General features: G+C 31.8%; 1 long non-coding RNA gene across 1 annotated transcript in view; it reads right to left on the reverse strand.

The window, feature by feature from the left end:
* Positions 1 to 1,042: 1,042 nt before the first annotated feature.
* The window catches only part of LOC118764127, a 21,458-nt gene continuing 14,275 nt past the window's right edge, over positions 1,043 to 8,225 (reverse strand). Inside the window, exons 3-4 of the long non-coding RNA XR_004999918.1 lie at positions 1,958 to 1,962; positions 1,043 to 1,053 (exon numbers count right to left, since the gene is read on the reverse strand). This is a non-coding gene — a long non-coding RNA (uncharacterized LOC118764127). The remainder of the gene's footprint in view (positions 1,054 to 1,957; positions 1,963 to 8,225) is intronic.

Here is an 8,225-nt window from a genome sequence, read left to right on the forward strand (position 1 = left end):
ACACACACACCACACACACACCACACACACACACACACACACAACACACACACACACATATAATATATATATATATATATATATATTATATATATATATATATATATATATATATATATATATATTATATATATTTCATCACTTACCCAAACAAGAATACAAAGCCTAGTTGGCTTCGATCGCTAAAGAAGATGCAGAACCCCTGGTGTGATGGTTTTGCTTGTGATATTGAAGATGGCGCTGATGCATATAAAGCTCTACCATCTTACGAAGCAAGCTTATGGGCCGAAGCCTTTCTACATCAGCTGCTTTTCTTTCCAAGGTGGTCGAAACTTGATGTTCAGTGTTTACTTCTGTTTTCGTTCAATTAGTATCTGCGAAATGTATAGCTTATATCAGAGGAAAATTATGTCTTGGCGTGACTTGTTTTAAAGAATATCTTTTTAACATGTTCGAAATTTACAAAGCAACTGCGTAAGTTATGTCCTCATCACAATCTGATGTTCTTCGCACTTTGCTGTACTCCGTATCATTACAGACACAAGAAGTTGGATAAACATTTTGCTCGAAAGCTGCATGACAGCAGGGTATTGCACGAATCAAGAGAAGCATGGAATTTTGATGTTTATATTTGTTATGTGTCAAAAATTAAGCAGGTGAGTCAAATATTTCCTGGAATAAGATAATAATAATATTTTTTTTTAAACAGAATTAAACACTAATTAAGAAAGCAGGATTTTAAGACATTGCTTTCATCTTTGGCACTTAGATTAAAATCTTAAATCTGATACATGAATCCCAGTCTTCAGGCTGATTTCTTAGCATCTGTTTTAAGCTTTTGCCTTATTTCTAATTGTTTTACTCTTACACACACACACACACACATACACCCACACACACACACACACACACACACATACACTTACATACACACACAAATACATATACGCACACAAGCTCACAGACGCAACTATAGACTTACACCATACATATACACACACATCCAAATACGTGTGCATACATAACTAACCATAGAATCTCACAATACAGATGCTCACACACACATATATGTAGGGATGTATGTGTATGTGTGCATAAACTTGACTAATAACAAGTCAAACGAGGTAATATGCCGGGTACATACGATGCAGGCTCAGGTTCAATTTGTGCCTAAACCACAGCTTTAAGTAGACGCAAGTGAGGCTTACCAAAGTGAAATTGTATTGTAGACGACATAACAGCCAAGGTGCTAGAAATATAACGAGGAAAATCCGTAAGCGGACTGTCAATATTGATGAAGTCATCGTATGTGTTTACGTTTTGAGTTCAAATTCTGCAGAGGTCGACTTTGCCTTTCATCCTTTCGGGGTATACAAATTGGTCTCTTCCCCAAAAATTTCGGTATATGTAACTAAAGTAGAGACTTATATTGAAGTCAATTCATAGCACAATCATACTCATATAACGTATTGCAGATAAATACAGATATGTATATATGTATATACGTGCATACGCACACAGACACACACACACACACACACACACACACACACACGCATGCACGCAGGCACCCACGCACACACAGACACACATACACACACACTCATTAAATGGTATTAAAGATATATATATATATATATATAATATATATATATATAAATATTACATTATATAATTAGGGCTTAGTAAAATAAATTACTTTGCCACATACTGAACTTTCTAGAAATAGCAGCCAAAAAGTTTTTTAGCCATTTCCACTACTTTAAGAAAATTTCTCTCAGATAATGTTTACTCAAAATAACTCACGAAGATATGGAGGTAAAAACAGTAAAATATCACAAGTACAAAGATCCTTTGAGAACGTCAACGTTTCTAGATTAGCCAAATAAAACTCAGCATTTCCTTCGTCAGCTCAACATTTCTTAATTTTGGATTTGAAAGCACTAAAAGAATGAACATACCCTTCCGGCAACGTATCACCTCAGACGAACACGCTCAGACTGCCAGTACTAGCAAATTCAAAATGTACAAGCGAGGATTCATGTTCTCTCCCCTTCCACCCACGTGAGTTATCTAGTAAACATATATTTTAACGGTGAGAACCGTTTTAACGGTGAGAACCGTAGCAATAGAACAGAGAGAAAGGAATTATAATATCAACAATTGAGGGTAAAATTAATTAGTTATTAACCAATTTCACCAAAGTAGTGTTCAGTATGTAAAAGGACCATTTAAGGCGAATTCAAAATATTACATTATATGATTAGGGCTTAGTAAAATAAATTACTTTGCCACATACTGAACTTTCTAGAAATAGCAGCCAAAAAGTTTTTAGCAATTTCCACTACTTTAAGAAAATTTCTCTCAGATAATGTTTACTCAAAAATAACTCACGGAGATATGGAGGTAAAAACAGTAAAATATCACAAGTACAAAGATCATTTGAGAACGTCAACGTTTCTAGAAAGTTCAGTATGTGGCAAAGTAATTTATTTTACTAAGCCCTAATTATATAATGTAATATTTTGAATTCGCCTTAAATGGTCCTTTTACATACTGAACACTACTTTGGTGAAATTGATTAATAACTAATTAATTTTACCCTCAATTGTTGATATTATAATTCCTTTCTCTCTGTTCTATTGCTACGGTTCTCACCGTTAAAATATATGTTTACTAGATAACTCACGTGGGTGGAAGGGGAGAGAACATGAATCCTCGCTTGTACATTTTGAATTTGCTAGTACTGGCAGTCTGAGCGTGTTCGTCTGAGGTGATACGTTGCCGGAAGGGTATGTTCATTCTTTTAGTGCTTTCAAATCCAAAATTAAGAAATGTTGAGCTGACGAAGGAAATGCTGAGTTTTATTTGGCTAATCTAGAAACGTTGACGTTCTCAAATGATCTTTGTACTTGTGATATTTTACTGTTTTTACCTCCATATCTTCGTGAGTTATTTTTGAGTAAACATTATCTGAGAGAAATTTTCTTAAAGTAGTGGAAATGGCTAAAAAACTTTTTGGCTGCTATTTCTAGAAAGTTCAGTATGTGGCAAAGTAATTTATTTTACTAAGCCCTAATCATATAATGTAATATTTTGAATTCGCCTTAAATGGTCCTTTTACATACTGAACACTACTTTGGTGAAATTGATTAATAACTAATTAATTTTACCCTCAATTGTTGATATATATATACATATATATATATATATATACATATATATATATATATATATATATAAATTTGAACAATAAGGTTAAAATTGATATTAATTGATATCAGTGGTCTAGCATATTGAAAAAAATCTGAAGATTCAGAAAATTATATTACACGCACTCACGCTCACACAGATATACATATATACGTATATGTATATACACATACATATATACATATATATATAATATATATATAATATATATTATATATATATATATATATATATATATATATATATATGTATATATATGTTATGTATTATACATATACATATATATGTATATGTGTGTGAGCGTGTGTGCGTGTAATATAATTTTCTGAATCTTATATATATATATATATCTTATATATATATATATATATATATATATATATACATATATATATATATATATAATATATATAATATATATATATATATATATATATATATATATATATATTATATATATAATATATATATATATATATTATATATATATATATATATATATGCATGTGTGTATGTGTGTGCATATGTTGGTGGAGGTGTGCACGCGTGTTTGCATTCGAGTTAGGCTCGAATATTTTAATTAAAATCTTTATTAATGTTACTTTAATTAATATTTTTTGCTGTTCTTTGCGAATTTAGTTGGGAAAGATAAAAGGACATTTCTAGAAGACAGACCATAAGAGAGAGAACGAAGCCATTGTCAATTGCGCAGTTTTGTCCGAGGATAATATTTATCTATTCATCGTCCAATTAATGTAGATTCAGATTAATTATGCTGTAGATAAACGTTGCATCTACATGCATACATGCATGCAGTCATGCACACTCGTGCTCACACCCGTATGAAATATGACTAATATGAAAGTCTAATATGTAGACTGTGAGGAGAATGTGATACCAGCTTATTGCTGTTTATAGTAAACATGGAACTTCATTATTTAGCTAGCAGCGCTGTACATAACAGTTAAATGCATTAATGGAGATATACAATTTGCCAACAATGCATTAGTCGGTGATGTTGGTGGTAACCAGATACCATAAAATATACATTAGAAAATGTGAGAGTAATACCGAAATATAAAGTCCAGGCAGTAGCATTTCTTTATATTTTTATATTTTTGTAATTATTCTTAAGTAAAAATATCAAAATAGGTTTCTGGTTTCGTAAACCTTGTTAAAATAAGTGGTGTTCAAAAATATATACGACAAAAATATTCAACTTTAAATAGGATTCATGCATAAATTCTTCTTTTAAGTATCGTGTCGGTTATTTTAGAAAAAAAAACTACTGTTGTTAATCTCACTTAAAAGATCTAAATAAAAGGATGAAAAACTTAAAACTGCGTCAAAATTGATTCAAAATTGATTCAGAAGAGAAAAAGTTAGCAATGAAAAACTGTTGAAATTTTAGGGTTAGTGCTAATTAATTTTGTGACATTGAAAGCGTTGTAAACAAAATTAAATAAAAGTATATGTTGCTAACCCCTGGCAGTGTGTGAATCACGAAATTGTATTCCAATTCCAAATGTTTTGATGTTTTTGTACGTATAAATAAATCAATTTAAAATATTTTTTAATACGGCTTCAGTTAATGATTTCTATTTCGTATTTCTAATTTTTGTTTTATACTTGTTTTCTTTTAACTTCGTATACAATGTATATTTTCTATACAGGAAAGAGACAAATTATAATTTTTTATCCAATTTATAAAACTTTGATCAACCTATGATATTTATGAAAATAATTCTCTTCAAAAGAATCATTATATAAATTGATAACAACTATTTGTGTTAAAAAATATTGCACACAATATTCAAAATATCAAAGACCCATTTCGATTAATAATTTTTGTTAATTGGTTATATTTTTAGTTTGAACTCTAATGGTGAAAAGGACAAATGCCAAATGGATTGCAATTCAACAGAAAATTAGTATTTTCCTGATTTTGAATGCGTTCTCTGTATTTGAAAGTTAAAATCATTGTTATTAGAAACAAATAATGTATATCAATTTATTTTATATGCAATTTTATAATTCATAAGATGCATTTTTAATTTATTTTGCCTTAAACAGAGATGAATTTGAGCACAGCTTACAATTAATAGTCTTTGTTTTGAAGCGAGGTAAAAATTCTTTTGGTTTCTACGTCTATAGATATTGGTAATGCTTTTCAGAAATTTGGAACTTTTGTTTTGTGAAATTTACGAAAAGAATGAGGAACTGAGAAAAGAATACAGTAGTTTTATGTAGGTTAATTGCTTTCATAGGGGCAAGATTAGGTTACAGGGGTTGGCTATATGTCAATATTTGATCATTACTGTCCAATCCTGTGAATATTTGGTATTATAATTTTGAATTAATTTTCAAATATCATCAAAGTGATACAGATCCTATTCTGAGTTCCTGAAAGGAATGGAAGAAAAAGTCCACCATTTTGTGACAACTGTGAAACAGCTTAGGTCCGATGATTCTCGTTTGAAGGCGACGCTACTACAGAACTTAGAAAATAAGTTTGAGATTGTAATTTTCATTGTAATTTCAAAACGTTAAATTAGTTGTGCAGCCAGAACGCAAGGAAGGCTATCTCGATCTAACATATATTTTCTTGCAATGTTTTGTAACCGAAGTAATGGCTATCAGTTATATGACACCGAGACAAATGTGAAACTCTCAAAAGACAGCCAAATTGCTTTAAGCTGATTAATTTTTTTAAAAATTAACTTTATAACAATGTATTGCCTCTCCAATGCAGTGATACCATCCACCCAAAGATAGCGAATATTTTTCATATAGAACACATTTTTTTTTATATAATACTAAAATAATTATCTATTCTATCAATACCAATTATCCATAAACTCAACTGAGAAAAACTATTCAAAATTCATGAAAATATGCTAAAATTTGGTTAATTAATAATAGATTAATATTTTAGTTTGTTTCTTACCATACGTCAACCGACATTCAGGAATACTAAAATATGTGCTCCTTTAGAGAAGAACGACAAAATTGCAATTGAGCTGGCCTGGTCATTAGTATCCTATTGCTTCAGAAATACGAGAAGAAAGTGATAGTAGACTTTGGGTTGTGAAAATTCCTCACGCGAGTTTAAAAATGAATGTTCATCTTCATTAGAGACTTAGGATCCAGAGTCGTTGGCCATGAGACTCCAGAAATCCAACATTCTTGGGCTGTTGGTATCAGAAGACTCTCTGTTTCTCAATAACTAAGACTTCTATAAAGTTTGACTTATGGAACTCCTTTCCTCCAGAAAATTATAATCAAATATAAATACATTCTCAACATGATTTCCAGATTGAAAGGAAAATGACAACACTTTTCAAAAGAAGATTTGTATTTTCTAGCTCCGAGCTGCGAAAACTAATAAGGAGCGTTCAGGAGGCGGTCGAAAAAGCCAGCTTCTATATATGGCTGAAGCGGGAAGACCGAAAATGGCTTGAAAGTCATAACATGCCGGCAGGAAATAACATCATTGGGTGAGAAAAGCTGACACTGAATCAGCTTCGCTGACTGACAGGTGACGGTCGTTTAGAGAATGCGTGGGCTAATACAATTTGCCTTCACTCGTCAGTTAAGGTGAGACAGTGTCACATGACAACATGCTGGGGCTGCCTGCTGGAGCCTATGTGGCAGGTATTTAATGGGAAAAATTTGACAAGTCAGTCAGTCACCGGCTGACACTCGCTGACGATACATCGAAGAGGCCAGGGAATAGAAGAAAGAAGAAGAAAGAAGACGTGGTCCCAACACCAGAGCTGAAGACACCTCCGAAAGGGGGGGCCCGCCACGTCAAAACGGTAGAGGAGTAGGGGCCGAAACCGGACTTGGTTCCTCCTGATGATGTCTTGAGCTAACTGGATCCTATAAAGGAGCTGTTGTGGTAGCAGACCTCGAAACACGGTTGTAATTCCCCCACTAGTTTGTCTTGGAATTTTTTTCCTAAGTTTTCCACTCAAGCCGCCAAGAAATTTATGTACTGCAAATAAAAACTATAATTCTAGCGGAATCTGCTTAAGTTTCTAATTTTTCATGTCCAGTGAATCCTCACTCATTTGCTGATATTCCACTATATTTGGGACAAAATGAAAAATATATAAAATCCAAAAGATTTATTTTCACACAGTATTACTTATAAGAAAAATTATATTTTAAAAAGAGATAGAAAAATAGGTTATTTATAAATGCTTCACAATCGAGAACATTCTAATAAATCAAAAGAACCTGAAAGGAAGGGCGCCAGTATTAAAATGTCACACAAATATGACTGGATAAGTTTGGGGCGAAAATGGGTTTCAACAACGTCGCAGTCTGAAGGACAAACATAAATGGCCAGAGCACAACTCGAAACTTCATAGAGATGAAGCAAAAGATGTTCTTGACGCAACCATGATAAACGAAGCATTTGATAGCTAGTCTTGAGCATAACGCAAGTCACCTCATAGATCAAGCTCTAGGTTCACGTGAATCGCCATGACAAACCAAACAATTGATGATCGACTTAGTGATGCTTTAATTGCTAACAGAAACTTGTAATTTGTGCTTGGCCCCTCCCTTGTCTGGTCGTACACAGTCCATACCGCATCTAAGTTTTATGATTAGGTTAGAACTGGGAGACAAACAAGCAGAATTATATCACTAAATAGCTTCGGAATAATTTTTAAAGATAACAAATTATCAAAATTAAAATGAGCATTTATAAAAATGTTAATATGTTTCAATATGAAATTCCTTTCTGTTGCATTTATATTCAAATACAAATTAGAATATTCAAAATCATTTAAATAACAATAAGAAAAGATTTTCATATGTGATATATTTTTACCTCCCAAATCCATTAATTTACAAAATTTTAATATATTTGATTAATATTTCCTAATATAATTCAAAGTTTTGCAATTGAGATCAAGCAGTCTTATTTATTACTTGCTTTATTAAATATTTGTGTCGATTAATATTTACTCTTTGGTACGAAATTTAACGCAAAATAATTC

The sequence above is a fragment of the Octopus sinensis genome, linkage group LG7, assembly GCF_006345805.1.
Source record: "Octopus sinensis linkage group LG7, ASM634580v1, whole genome shotgun sequence".
Classification (NCBI taxonomy): domain Eukaryota; kingdom Metazoa; phylum Mollusca; class Cephalopoda; order Octopoda; family Octopodidae; genus Octopus; species Octopus sinensis.